At 47.0% G+C, this 15,856-nt stretch overlaps 1 long non-coding RNA gene across 1 annotated transcript; it reads left to right on the top strand.

Annotated features, from left to right (window-relative positions):
• The first annotated feature begins 12,892 nt into the window (after positions 1 to 12,892).
• LOC125536778 lies at positions 12,893 to 13,408 on the top strand. Its single transcript, XR_007295227.1, has 2 exons — positions 12,893 to 12,950; positions 13,094 to 13,408. It is a non-coding gene; the product is annotated as an uncharacterized LOC125536778 (long non-coding RNA).
• The last annotated feature ends 2,448 nt before the right edge of the window (positions 13,409 to 15,856 follow it).

A 15,856-nucleotide genomic window follows, 5' to 3' on the forward strand; every position in this document is an offset into this window, starting at 1 on the left:
CTGCCGCCAAGTTCCGGCCGATTCCGTCGCCACCAGTGCCTCCCCCTCTCCATTCTATCCACCAAGAGCTCTCCCTCCCTCTCGTGAGTACAACCCCACGCTCGATTTTCGTCAGAGACCACCGCAGCCCCAAACTCACTATCCACCCGAAGCCTCCTCCGCCGCGAAGCTCGCCGCCGGCAGCTCCCTCCGTCCCCACCGGCCTGGCGACCACCTGGAGGACCGCGCTGGAGTCGCGGATCCATCCAGACCCTCTGGAACCCGCGGGGAGCCACCGTTCGCCGGCGACGACCGCCGTTGCCCCGCCTCCGTTCGGCCAAAGGAAGAGGAGGGAGAAATAGACCAGTCAAACCTGACCAGTGGGCCAGGCGGGCCCACTGTCAGTGAGACGCGCGCCGTCCACGCTGGATAAGTGGAAGCGTAAAACTCGCGAGTACGTTTACCCTGCACCGAAAGCGTATTCTATTTGAAGCGTTTTCTTTTATACATTTAATTTAAAAACAGATTTGACCAGAACTTTGACTGGCTATAACTTTTTAATTATAACTCCAAATGAGTTGATTCTTTTTCCTACCTTCCTCAAATTTGGTCTAGTTTATTTTAAGATTTATTTGAAAATTTTCCAAACAACTTTTTTGTACTGTTTTTGAAATGTGTGTTAATTCAAATATATTTTAAAATAGGATTTTGGAGAGAGAGAAGAAACTTTCAAAAGTTTTGGAGAGCACCTCACCCCTCCACAACTTAAAGGCAAGCATTCTGAACCCTGGCATAATGTTTTTGGTGTGTTATTTGACACGTTTATAACACCACCTTACTTCGGAGGACTTGTTATTTCATGTGACATGATCATTTGCATGGAAGCATATCAGTGATTTCCTTGCTGTTGGAAATGAATATTATTGTGATGGTAATCATCCTCATGTGCCTTGCATGCATGCCGGAAAGGAATCCGGGAAAGCCTCGGCCTTGGGTAGGCGTGAGCTTGTCGCCGGTCCCCGTCGGGACGGTTATGTCCGGTATGGCATGGTAAGGTACATTGAGTGGTGATTTCTTTGGTTGAAATATATTTGATATACATGTCATGCAGGGAACTTATAAACCTCCTGAGTCGACCGCAGATCGAGTCTTGTTCCAGTAACCCCCATACTTGCCTCGTACTACCACTCGTCCCTGCCGCAGGTAGGGTACGGTTCAGTAAGTCGTCAACCCCTTTCCAGCACACACCGTACAGAGAGGCCATGGTGGAAGATATCGGTTGTAGCCGGTAGGCATGCTACCTGGTCAGGGGGCATGGGTGTTTCCGGTTGGGACCGAGAGGGGAGGCCACCCCTTAGAGCGCGCGATATAAATTTGATCCCATGCTACGCGAGGTTGTAGCCTCCCCACTTAGAGTTTTGCTTAACAAGTGTCGTGGGTGATTCCAGACACCGATGAGTTAAGCTGGTGTGTGCAAGTTAGGCGTGTTTTCAACTAAAAGGCCGTAGACGGAATTAGTCCCGATGGACTAAAGGAATCCGTTACTCGTGGGTAAAGAGTACACCCTCTGCAGAGATTAAACCTATTCGAATAGCCGTGTCCATGGTTAAGGATTACAGTCTGGAATGGGTCAAGTGTTGGTCTTAATGTCGGTCTTCGGAGGTGAAATTGTTAAACCAAACTTGGATACCGACTGGTGACTTGTGAGAACCATGATTATTATTTTATGATGGACTAACCCGTTGCATTATTGTATTATCGAGTATCCCTGGGATGGTTCTACCTCCTGGATATTCATTGTGATTATTTATTCTCAAGCCCTTTTATGTGGTGTCGCTCAGATGCCCGACTGTGGCATTTCTTTTTAAGCCCTTTATGTGGTGTCGCTCAGACGCCCGACTGTGGCATTTATTTTAAGCCCTTTATGTGGCGTCGCTTAGACGCCCGACTGTGGCATTTCTTTTTAAGCCCTTTATGTGGTGTCGCTTAGACGCCCGACTGTGGCATTTCTTTTTAAGCCCTTTATGTGGTGTCGCTCAAACGCCCGACTGTGGCATTTCTTTTAAGCCCTTTATGTGGTGTCGCTTAGACGCCCGACTATGGCATTTATTCTCAAGCCCTTTTATGTGGTGTCGCTCAGACGCCCGACTGTGGCATTTCTTTTAAGCCCTTTATGTGGTGTCGCTTAGACGTCCGACTGTGGCATTTCTTTTTAAGCCCTTTATGTGGTGTCGCTCCGACGCCCGACTATGGCATTGCTTGTTATTTATTTACTTTGTAAGCCCTTTATGTGGTGTCGCACAGACGCCCGACTGCGGCATTTTATTTCCCACTCCATTATTGCTTATTCATGTTGCATATAAATAAACTGCTTGCATGCATAAAAGATATTTTATTTGTGACTGACGATGTGATCATAGAATATTTCAGTGCATGATTATCAATTATATTATCCCAGTGTTCATAATGTTTGCGAGTACATTCAAAGTACTCACTGGCTTGTCCCTGGCTATTGTCTTGGCCGGATTTCTGCATGGAGAGGAGCGTTGCGGTGACAGCCCCGGAAACTAAGCAACGGTGATAGCAGCCTCGCGAAGATAGGAGTTAACCTGGTCAGCTGTTCCCGTGGGAAATGGAGTCCCATACACTGATGATTCACAAACCGCTTCCGCCATCGACCACTAGAAAACCATTTGATGTACTCATAGACCACAATGGTCTTGTACTACACATTTTGTACTTTTGCTTGGAATTTCTGTAACAAGTTGGTGCCTCGTCAGCTAACAGTAATCCTGGGGCTGGTGAGCACAACGGCCATTTTCTGGAAATTTATGTCCGGAAAACCGGTCGTGACACCTCCACCCTCACCTCCCACTGCTGCGCCCTCTCATCCCCTCCCCTGTTCTCATCAGAAAAGAGAAGTGGCAGATCGAGAGATCAGGCAGCGGCCAGTCCACTCCTCTCCCTCGGCCGCGGAATTGCTCCCGACGGGCCACCCGGACCCGTCCGTCCTCGAGCGTCTCCTCCGCCTGCTCGCCTCCCGTGGCTTCTTCTCCGAGCACACAGCCGACGGCAATCGGAGGCGGTACACGCTGACCGCCCTGAGCACTTCGTGCACGCCCACGCCGGCGTCCCCGCCCACGCCTACTACGGCCAGTCCACGCCGACGGCGATCAGATGCAAGCACAACCGGCTCCCTCTCTCCCACCGCCGCCCCCTCCCATCCCCTTCCTCCACTCATCCGACGACGTGGACTGGGATTACAGGTTCGCTGGCATTTGCAGTGTATTGACATTGTCATTGTGGTTTCAGTAGAAATGACCTTCTTCCTAATTAGTAACAGAGATCAAAGTTAATATATTTGTGATATTTTCGTGTAATATTATTGTTCGCAATGAGACTACTCAGGAATACAGAGTACTGTGTTTTTTTATAACTGAAGAGGGAGTATAAATCGTCCAGTGAGTATAGTATAGATTGAGTATAAACATGATAACCTACTGTGATATTTTAGCAGGCATCATATTCGTGATGGTCTGCAAGCTATCATTATTGTCATATGTGATATTTGATTTTAGTAGTGCCATTTTTGTTCCCCTTATAAAAGTTGTGCTGTGCCGATTGACAGTTTAATAGTTGTTTCACTTGGCAGGCCAGAAGGAGGTTTACAATATTTTTGTTATATTCTAGTAATAAAGAAAAATGCCCACAACACAGCTTATGCAGAGAGCAAGTGATCATTGTTCTTTCTCCCGTCTGTCCTAATCGCTAATTCACTGGAATCTTAATGTGCAGACTGACACAGAAGCAAAGTGTTTCAAGGCACATAAATCCAATGATGAGACTGGTAGTTTCAGAAAAGATGATGAAACTGATTCAAGAAATACTACTAAGGCTGTTGATCAAAATCCTCCACCACCAAAGCAAGGTTTCATCCATGTGAGGGCAAGAAGGGGTCAAGCAACTGACAACCATAGCCTTGCAGAAAGGGTCAATTCAATGCACAATTTCCAGTTTTGACTATTCTAAATGTATTCTTTTTGAATTTGCGTATTCTTATACACCCCATGGATACACATTCACACTCCCCATTACAGAAGCTACAAATCTGGTCGCTGAAAGTCTACTTTTTTTATGGGCACGGCGTGAGAAAATAACCAAGCGGATGAAAATTCTCCAAGACCCTGTCCCTGGATGTAATAAAGGTGCATATTAATCTCAACAAGAATTCTATATTTTTTATGTTTACATTCTGTCCCACCAATGTCCAGATATGTATTGAAAAGTAAGGATTATAAAATTCAATTAAGGGGGAAATAAGAGACTATACAGAGACCTCCACATATGATAAATAATATAAAGATGTAGTTTCGATATTGTGTGGTGGTCCAGTATCGCACCCTTTGAAAAAAAATTCAGGGAGGTATTTGGGTCCAATCTGTAACATCAATCCAGTGTGGTATATCATTGCTGCTTTCACCACCTGTACCATTAATCGAGTGTGGTATATAATTGCTGCTTTGCCCATCTGTACCATCAATTATTGAAGAACCAACGGCCACATTTCATTGTTGATTAACAGTGACTAATTTAACTTGAGATGCAAATAACCCATTGGTGTAACTGTAGTTCTAATACCAAAGATAGCCTCCGGTCATGATCAAGCAACCAGAGTTATTCTGCTTAAGGGAAATAAATAACATAGTAAAAATAAATAAATAACAATGCCTGTGCCTGCTTTGGGGCCGCATCATAAATATTTCTCTCATGTAGAACACTACAGTGGAGTCTTGTTTTACAACAACAGAGTGACCCAGGCAGTGTGCAATATTTGTGTAGGAAAACAAAGCCGAGTTTAGATGTAGTAGATGATTGATTACAAAACAATAAAAGAATACTATACATAAGCAAACCAGCAAAACGAAAAATAATGTCACATACAGCAAAATTTGGCAACTTGCAAAGTCTCAAATTCGAGGCAATATTATTATTACTTGACTTGTAGTATAAACATAATAAAGTTCAATTGGTAACATCCAAAGATAGAGATATGTACAAGAACACCGAAGAGCACCAAATTATATGTAGCATAAGAGTAAATCCATGTCATATCTAAGAGCGGACTTCAGCCTGTAAGGAGTTCCTTATAGACGATGTTCTTCATTGAGGTCTGTAAGGACAAGGCAGGTCTTTTTCGCTTCTTTGATTTACTGCTTTGCTTCTTGCCATTCTCCTTCTCCTTCTCAATGAGGATCTTTATATTTCTCTTCGCGGTGGCTCGAGACAATGCGACATAGAGTTGACCATGAGAGAACACCGGATTAGGTAGGTACATGCCAACGATCGGAATCGTCTGTCCTTGAGCCTTGTTAATCGTCATAGCAAAGCTAAGACTTACAGGAAATTGCTTCCTCTTGAACTTGAATGGAAACATGTCGTTGTCAGACGGGCATAGGGGTATTCGAGGAAGGAAAACCCTCCTACCCGCGTGTTGTCCAATCACGATTTCTGCGTCGATGGCGTTCCTCTGGAAACCTCGCACCACGAGCCTCGTCCCGTTACACAGACCATTAGCCGGATCAATGTTCCTCAGAAGTATGATAGGGCAGTTGAGCTTCAGTTTGAGTGCATGCGCAGGCCGACCGTTGGGAGTCAATCCATTAAGGAACTCGGGAGCGTAGTAGCCATATGGGTCGTCCTCTGCACTGTCAAAGCTATGGTAGATTACTTCTTCTCCCGGAAAACGTTCTACCATGCGTATGTTTATCTTGTCGACGTTGTCGTTCGTGGTGGAGAGGATTGCGCGAGAAGTCATGTAATTCGGATCGGACATGTTGTCATGTAGTATCGGAAACACATGGTCAATCAGCTTCTCCAGGTCGTCACCCTCGCCTGTAGACGGCACACAAATATCTTCACGGAGTCGTATGTTTCCTTGATCGTCAACTTCCTCGATGCCATTGCCTACCCTTAGCAAGTAATCCGCAAACCAGGTGTCATTATGAGCCCTCATGTTGGTGACGAGCCTTAGCTGGCGCATACCCTTCCAGAGATGTCAACTTCGGAGGGTTGCATCGATTATCTGACCCCGGGATCCCCTCCCGACGACTGGAAGAACCTGCCTGAAGTCCCCGCCAAACACAACAGTTTTACCTCCAAAGGGTCGGTCTCGTCTTCTCATGATGTTGCGCATGCTGTTGTCCAGTGCCTCGACCGCCTGTCGCTTAGTCATGGTGGCCTCGTCCCATAGTATCAATGAGGCCATCCTCAGTAGCTTGGCGGTACCACTCTGCTTCGTGAAGGTGCATGAGGCGCCGTCGTCGCAGCTTAATGGGATCTTGAACCTCGAGTGGGCAGTCCTACCTCTAGGCATGATAGAAGCGGCGACGCATGACGTCGCGGTAGCGATAGCGATGTTCCCTCGCTTCGAACCTTGGCGAGTAGCGCCCTGTACAGGAAGGTCTTCCCTGTACCTCCCGGGCCATCAACAAAGAACACCCCCCATCACCACGTTCAACTGCAGCTAGTATCTCGTCGTATGCAACCCTCTGCTCCAAGTTTAGCGATGATGCCAATTTAGTGTCGTTGATGTCAAAATCGACGGTGGATTCCTCGATAACCTCTCTGGCCTCGCCCTTGGTTGGGTCGAACTAATCATCAATGCTTGGAAGAGCGAAATCAGCTGTGTCTTTGCCCATGGACTGCAACATACCCCTAATGTCAAGCAACACCATCTGTTCGACCTCAACCGGGCACGTGTGTGATCGGCGATAGTCATCAGACATAGGCTCGAAGTGCCTATCCCATAAACCACGCACGTCGCCCGGCTCACAATGCACCAAAATTGTTGCGAAGAGCCTCCTGAGAGAACATGGCATTGCCCACTGCTCTGCCTCGGTAAGACAGTCGTCGAGCGTGTTATCTGCCTCGATGAGTCCCAACCTTTCGGCAGCCTCTCTAAAGCTCCCGCATAGCCTATCGTCCACGGTGAGCAGGTCCTCATAGGATGTCTTGCCAGCAACATGGTTTAGCAGCACACGCAGATAGTATCGCTCCCCCTCGGCAGGATTGGAAGACACAATTCGACCTATCTGATAACGCTCCACCCGCTCTTTCCAATACTTCTTACCCTTCTGCCATGTGAACCTTCCAGGAAAATCCTTGTACAATATATTCCTAGCCCACGGGTGTTTTTGGTTAGCTTTGAAATACTCTGTCAACATGGATTTGGAAGCATTGTCAGAGGCGACTACGTCGGTCAAGTGAGCTTGCTCACTGAATGCCACCCTGTGCATATTCAGGAGATGAAGAGGCAACTGTAGGACAGGTGGGTCATTGGCACACAAGGGGAAGCCAAATATCCTCCACATCGCCTCTGGAGGAGTAACCCACCTCGTGTCTACGTATCTTTTGATCTCATCAATGTTACCATCGGTGTCGGGCTGGTCGATGCTGAAAGAAGCCCTATCATGGCCCTTGTATATGTACTTGTAAAGGTATTTGACGACCTTTATGCTGGAGCAAACCTCAACGTTGATGTGGCAATTGAACATCCGCAGAAGGTAAGGGTTATACGACACAACCCATCTGTTGTCCAACATTTTACCTCGGACCTTAGCCTGCTGACCATCATCTCGACGATGATAAACTGGGTATGAGTCCTTGCCCTGTGCCGTGTTTTCATTGAATGGTCGCGGGTATCTGCACTTGCACTCGTTCTGTTGCATGCACACATTTTTGGGGTTGAGAGCACTGCATGGTCCGTGCATCATATGTTTCAGTACTAAGGCATGGAGTTCAGGATACCTCTGCTTGTCTGGGAGCTCGGCAGAAATGAGTCGGTTGTACTGCTCCGGAACGACAAGCTTATAGGCAGAATCCATGATCAACAAAAAGTGTGCGTGGGGGAGGCCCCTCTTCTAGAACTCGACTACGTATACATGTGCGACAACAACGCCCAGGATATTCTTCTTGAACAACATCTCTTTCATAGCCTCTAGCTTGCCATGGAACACACGAGCCACAAGATCAGGTCGGTCTTGCGCTGTCTGACTAGGAAGCAACTCATTCATTATCTCTTCCCAGTTAGGGTTGCAGGTCATGGTCAAGAAGATGTCAGGCTTCCCATAGGTATGGACAATTGCCATGGCATCCATATGTCTCCGTTTCATGTCGCGGTCGCCACCTGGGTACGTTCCAGGGAGCACAATCCTTACTCCAACAGCGCTTGCTCGGGTCTCCCCAGATGTAATTGCATCAACAACTCCCTTATATAGGTCGGCACGGATCTTTGTCTGGTTCTTCCTGTACTATTTCAACCTACAACTCTCAATCTTGATGTACATGTCCACCCCCATTGCTGGAGCAATCATGCTCCACAGAGTATGGGATTGAATATACCAGGTCGTGTCTGCAGCATGTAACAGTAGTAGTCTCTCACGGAGACGCATAACCTGCTATTCCCCTCTGCATATGGATGAGTAACGCGGACATTAGGATTCATACGAGAACTATACAATTCATCTAAACGACAGAATACGCATAAGGCTTACCTGCATCCTGATCATCATCATCATCATCACGTCTACCTCTTGATTGTTGCACAACCGTCCAAGGGACATCACGTTTAGGTAGTTTCAGGTGCCAACCAAGCTCACCCCTTGGGTAGAATAATGGGTAAGAGAGCGGGTCATACGAGCCAGACTTCACATGTATACTGTGCCTCTGGTTGTCGTTCCCGCCAAGTGTAATCCTCCAATCAAACCTCTTCGCTAGGTCCGTGCCCTCCACCCAAATTGCAGCTACCTCCGATGATAGAGGTCTATTATACTTCCCTTGATCTAGTCTGTGGTCCGTGTTGAGGTCTATCATGTAATCGTCGAGGTTGTCCCTGTGGGCACCCAAACTCCTAAATTGCTGGGAGTACGGGGTTTCCTTGACTATGTCCACTAACTTTTTGATGACATTCTGATCTAATTTCTTGGTGGCAGGCTGGCGATGGGTTAGGCCGGGGTCGTCGTCGTAGAAGTACAACTGTAGATGCTCTGGACGGGATGTTGTCCCGAAGGAATGAACATTGTGGTAGATGGTGCCGTGCGCCCGGAAGGTGTACACCCCAGACTTCATGTTTGTGTAGCTTTCATCCAGGCTGACGCCGAGAGTTGTGAAGGAGAAGTGGCCGTTGAAGAACCGTATGTTCTCCCGAAAATGCCTAGAGTCCGCATCCGTGCTAGACCAAAGCCTCGTTAGCTCCGGGATGGGCTCCGGTTGCTTCAGCTCGATCTACCCATTGCGACAGCAGAATCCTGGGGCCTCGGACACAAACTTCTTGGCCTTGCAATGGTCACAGTTCGCGGCGTGCTTGAGGATGTCTGTACTGTCGGGGAGGTTTGAGTACACATAGTCCAATGGATCATGGTCGACATAGGTATTGTGACTTGAGTCTTCCAATTCGTCGTGCTCCATGTCATCAACAACCGAGCCGGCAAACAATGTTTCTAATTAATGCGATACTCCCAACGTGTGGATCTTGCTCAAGCTAGTGTACATACCTCCACCAGCAAACATGTAATACTCATCATCGAAGAGGTTGTCAGGGTTGGCATTATCATTCATGAGACCACTAAGGCAAGTGTCCATGTCGTCTGCGCAGGTGCCGTATCAATAAATGAGGGTTCAGTGTCAAGGGATGCAAGGAGAGTAAGGATGGGAGTGTTACCTTCACTCCTGATCGTGTACTCCGGCGTGCTAGATGAGGTTGAGGCACCGTGTGCTTCAAGTATGGTTGGTTGTCCCGTTGAGCTCATTTTCGGTATGGAGATGGTCCTGGCGGTTCGGGTCTTCACCCTACTTGCAAAGCTTTCATTACGACGATCTAGCAGAGCCTTCCTCTCACCACGTGGAACCTTTGGTGATTTTCGCTTGACAATTTTCTCCTGACGCTTCTTCGCCGCCATACCTCCCTTGCAAGCTCGCTCTGTCGTCCTAAGCTGAGCTCTGGACTCATGCCTCTGCTCGTCAGTTGCACTATCCGCTATTGTTAGCAGATCACTGGTTTGCTGGTCGACACTTTTTAGGTGATCATCGTTTTCGATGAGGTCGCCATCTACAGCACCGTCACCAAAGATTCTACTTAGGTATGCACCTGCAACATTTATGAATTATCATAAATAACTGTTGAATGATTAAAAAATGAAAGCTGATTACTGATGGGATAACTACCATCAGTTTCGGTGTTGCGAATGTATGTGGGGGATGACGTGACGGTAGGAGCATAATCTATTTGTTCACCATGGGATTGTTGCGCAGGATCCAACATGACGATATTATCGTCCACCATACTTCAACTGTAGGCGGCTACACCGATACGGAGCAAGTAAATATTTGTTTAATGCATACGAAAAAAAGATGTGGAGTACACATGCGAGAAATACCATAAGTTTTGAAGGTGTGACCGCATGTGCTTGCCGCAGCTGAGGTTGCTAAATCAGGACGAGGCATCGCAATGGATTCAGCACACAGGGTGTTCCGCATAGCTTTCTCCCATTGTCGGTGCTGAGCACTCATCTCCCCTTTCTGCACTCGTGTCAAGCTATCTCGATGTTTCTGATCTGTCTCACGTCTATGCGTGTTTATTTGTTCCTTCTTCTCCTTGTAAGTGGCTCGCCTCTTTGCATTTACAATATCTCTTTGCTGTTGTGATAAGACATGACCAGTGTTTGCGTCGTCTTGTGTATTCTTCTGATAAGCTGCTCGCCTCTGTGCATTTATATTTTCTCTTTGTTCTCTTGTGTCATGTTGTTTCTTCTTCTGGTAAGATTCCCGTCTGCATGTGTTCAACTTATCGATCTGTTCTTGGTACCCTTGGTCTTCTTTTTTCTTTCTATAAGCTGCTCTTCTCCGTGCGTTCTTGGCATCCCGGGCCCTTGTAGCTGGATCTGTTATTGTACACATGTATATACACATTAGCATCTGAACCAAAACATTCAAGATAAATGATCTCACGGTTGACTGGAGCTACAGGTTAATCGTATTTACCGCTACAATCATGCACCATGAGGGCTACAATATATCAATGATAAAACAAACCAGATTACGAGCAAGTGGACCGTGAGATATACCTGGACTCCCTTTGGGGAGTTCTATGGTTTCAGCAGAGGGGATTGTAGCTTCATGTATAACCAGGCCGCTTGACGGTTGTGGGTCAGATGCAATGGCATCTGAAATATTATTCAAATTAGTAAAAACCAATATCAGAGGCATTTAAACCTTGCTGATGAGTTATACCTGGACTCCCTTTGGGGAGTTCAATGGTTGAGGGAGATGGTATTATTGCTTCACGAATAAACAAGCCGCTCGATGGTTGTGGGGCACATCACATGGCTTGCAAAAAGGGATTTTTCAAATTAGTATAAACCAATCTTGAAATCAAATTAGTAAAAACCAATATTGTTCAAATTCCATATACCTGGACCCTCGCTCGGGAGTATATCAACATTGGTGATATCACCAAGAGGGCGTCGGAGGTTATTTGTTGCCTCCATTTGTCGCTGTCGGTGTTGCTTATAAAGATTCACCCTTTCCCACCGAGAACCAAACGGGGTCAAGTCATTTGAGGACATCACTGTCACAGACAACTATCATTGGAAAAACAGATCAACAAGTACCATCTACTATATTTAACATACTTTAACCTACAATATCTCAGACCCATTAACATCAACTACTTGGAAAGCCCATGACTCAACACTAAGGAAGCGCCAGAGATTAAACCCTCAATATTTGTGATAACTAAACATATATATGCAACAAATGTTGGATTTATTCCTTCCTGCTTTTAAATAGTTTTTACTTTTCCTGATTTTCCTCTGGTACTGAAGTGATTTATGTTGTTGAATGCACTCATCAGGTTACAAAACGTGCAGAAAACCGATCACATGCTCACCAATACTCCAACGAGGCATCACTACCTGGGTTCCTAGTTCATTCAAGAGACAAACATCAAAGTCTGGAAGATATTTTAGAAATGATGAAGTCGACGTCCAGCAAGAAGCTCAAGGAGTTTTAATGGGCCACATTAAAATCTGTGAGCTCACCGGAATAGGGCAGTAACCTTTTCATCCCCTTGCATACTATTTGAGGGAAGAGTTCTTAGAAAACAGTTGAGAACTACCGTATATCACCATATGGCATTGTAGAACTAAAAAGGTTATTTACTAAAAAGTGATTTACATAATTTGAGAACCACTGTAACTAAAAAGTGATTTACGCCCTCTCTCTACCATCTATAAAAATTGTGACAATGGAAGCTTGCATTGGATTTATTCCTTCCTGCTTTTAAATAGTTTTTAGTTTTGCTGATTTTCCCCTGGTACTGAAGTGATTTATGTTGTTGAATGCACTCATCAGGTTATAAAACGTGCAGAAAACTCATCACATGCTCACCAATACCCCAGCGAGGCATCACTACCTGGGTTCCTAGTTCATTGAAGAGACAAACATAAAAGTTTGGAAGATATTTTAGAAATGATGAAGTCACGTCCAGCAAGAAGCTCAAGGAGTTTTAATGGGCCACATTAAAATATGTGAGCTCATCGGAACAGGGCAGTAACCTTTTCACCCCCTTGCATACTATTTGAGGAAAGAGTTATTAGAAAACAGTTGATAACTACTGTATATCTCCATATGGCATTGTAGAACAAAACTGGTGATTTACTAAAAAGTGATTTACACACTCTGCCATCTATAAAAATTGTGACAATCGAAGCTTTGCATTTGTCCATATCAAGAACAGGAGTATAGATTCTAATCGCAGAGATTTACCTCTTTTACAGCGATTCTAATACCATTTTTTCCTTAAATCTAACAGCTCGATGCCTCGCTCATACAAGAAGGCCATGTGTGCATCGCTGGGGCTATAATGAACAGTTGGGGCTACTACATAAGAACAGTTGCGGCACTCACCAACAAAGGTAAAGTTAGAAATCGTGAAGGGTGCACAACTTACTGCCCTATGGTTTAAACTTGGTCGAACAACAGTAGGTGCTAACCTGTTGCTCGCAGCCGCGGCGGCACCGGTGCCTCCTGCTCTGATGGCAAACTTTGAAAGAAACAGGCCTCGCCCACCCGCTCCAATGGCAAACTGGTAGGATCCCAAACCGAGACCTGGAAGCATGGAGAAACAGGCCTCGCCCGTCCCGCTCAGAAACGTTTTGAAAATTGGTTTGTTGTTGTATATGGAAGGCATGAGATGGACAGAGTATGATTGGTCGCTTTATTTTTGGGCATTGGAGGTGTAAGATGGAAAGAACGAAAAGATTGATTGGCGTTGTATATCTGTTTGCGATTGCGATGCGATTTGATTCCTGTTGTGTATGGAAAGTATTATTTGAAAAGGATAATATTGTTTGGAAAGGATGCCATCGGTTAATATTTGATTCCTGTTGTGTATGGAAAGTATTTTTTGGAAAGGTTATTATTGTTTGGAAAGGATGCCATCGGTTAATATTTGATTCCTATTGTGTATGGAAAGTATTATTTGGAAAGGTTATTATTGTTTGGAAAGGATGTCATCGATTAATATTGTTTGGCCTTTGTGGGGTTTATTTGGGATAGTCTCGGTTAATAAAAAAATAAAAAAAACGGTGAAAGTGGAATGGGATCGAGGGGTGGCCTATCGTTCGATGGGATGGGAAGGGTACGAGTGAACGAAACCACGTACGGACTGAAACATTAGGAGTAGAGATGATGTGCATGTGGACACCGGGATATTTTTGTTCTGGATTCGCCCCTGCCTACGACGGCCTCTTGGCCACCCATTAAATGCTCCGCCGCTGCAGTGAGGGCACCCACCGACATGTTGGCTTCGTCACCGTGGAGGCAGGGCACGTCCGACACGAAGCCACCACCGCTCGTGGCAGATTTCGCGTGCAGCGGCGTAGGACAGCTTGGACAGGCGAGGGTGGTGGCGCTCTTCCATCAACATGTCGGTGTAGTGTGCCCGTGCCTCGCCCGTGGTGATGCCGGCATCGACCGGCGAGGGCGGTGGCGTCGCCTTGTCCGCGTCGCTGCCCTTCAGAGAGCTCCCTGGTGTAACACCCCTAGTGTCATGCTACAGTAATCCCTTGTTAATGGTGCCATGTCATCATGTTACTGTTGCTAATCTTCATTTGATCCAAATCACAATTCAAATTCAAATTCAATCTAAAGTCAAAAATTCATATTTGGTAGACATGAAATCTAATATGTTCATCATGTGGCAAATATTCTTTTGATAATATTGGTAGTGAACTATCATTTTTCCAAAATGTCTAAATGCCCTTTGTGTATAAAACTGTGGCTTAAACAATTATGTAAATGCCTTTTATAATTTCTAACAAACTAATTTATTAGAGTACGAAACTTTTTGTGGAAGAGGTATAAATAGTAATACTAGTTTAGAAACTAGTTTTACATTTTACTTAAACTAAGTTAAGGTGAAAATAAATAAAACAAAATAAAACAAAAACACAAACAAGAAATAAAAAGTTAAAAAGAAAACCCCAGGCCAACTGGGCCATCCGGCACCTAACCCCCTGGGCTGGCCACAACCGGCCCACCATTCCCTTCACCCACCTCCCCTGTTCCACTAACCGCGTCGCTACAGGGGAGGGGTTGCCCCTGACCATCTCGCCGGCGCCGTCGGGCAGAGGATAAGGACTCCCCCTCGTCCCCTCGATTCCTCTCCTGCTCCCAGATCCACCTCGCCTCCTTCCCTCCCCCCTCTCGCCAAATCCGCTCCGCCGCGGCACCCTGTTGCCGTTGACGCCACGCCCGTGGACGCCCGAAGCCGCTCCGCTTGACGCACCACCTTCGCCGTCGTCGTCGCCGTCCGCGTGCTCCTCGACGACCCCGAGACCCGCTAGCGTGTCCAGAAGGACCGTCGTACTCCGCGGCCTCGTTTGCACCACCGTGACGGTGCCGAGGACATCCAAGACGACGCCCGCTCCCTCTTCTTCATCGGGTCGCCGCCGTCGTCCATCATCGTTGTCGCACCGCTGTTGCTACTAATCTGTCACCGGACCCCGTGCGCCCCCACTATGAGCTCTCATTCCCCTCCGTTTCCCTCTGTCGTGTCGTAGCCGCTTACCGCGCCATACTGCGGCGCTCGAGCTTCGGCCAAGCTCTCGGTCTACCCGGTCACCCGCGCCTCGTGACCATCGCAGTTCCCTGCTGCTGCTCCCCGCGCCGGCGCTCCCCTCACCGCTCCCTTACCCCGCGCCCGCCGCGTGTAGGCCACGCATCGGCCTTCCCGTCCGCTCGCGAACCGCGCCCGACCACCACCTGTTGGGTTTCGTAGTAATTTCCAAAAATTTCCTACGCACACGCAAGATCATGGTAATGCATAGCAACGAGAGGGGAGAGTGTTGTCTACGTACCCACGCAGACCGACTGCGGAAGCGTTGACACAACGTAGAGGAAGTAGTCGTACGTCTTCACGATCCAACCGATCAAGCACTGAAACTACGGTACCTCCGAGTTCAAGCACACGTTCAGCTCGATGACGATCCCCGGACTCCGATCCAGCAAAGTGTCGGGGAAGAGTTCCGTCAGCACAACGGTGTGGTGACGATCTTGATGCACTACAGTAGCAGGGCTTCGCCTAAACTCCGCTATAGTATTATCGAGGAATATGGTGGCTGGGGGCACCGCACACGGCTAAGGAATAGATCACGTGGATCAACTTGTGTGTTTCTGGGGTGCCTCTGCCTCAGTATATAAAGGAGCCAAGGGGGAGGGGGCGCCGGCCAGGAGGAGGGCGCAGGAGGAGTCCTACTCCTTCCGGGAGTAGGACTCCCCCCCCCCCCAATCCTAGTTGGACTAGGATTCCCCGAGGGGG

Source organism: Triticum urartu, chromosome 1 (genome assembly GCF_003073215.2).
Source record: "Triticum urartu cultivar G1812 chromosome 1, Tu2.1, whole genome shotgun sequence".
NCBI lineage: Eukaryota > Viridiplantae > Streptophyta > Magnoliopsida > Poales > Poaceae > Triticum > Triticum urartu.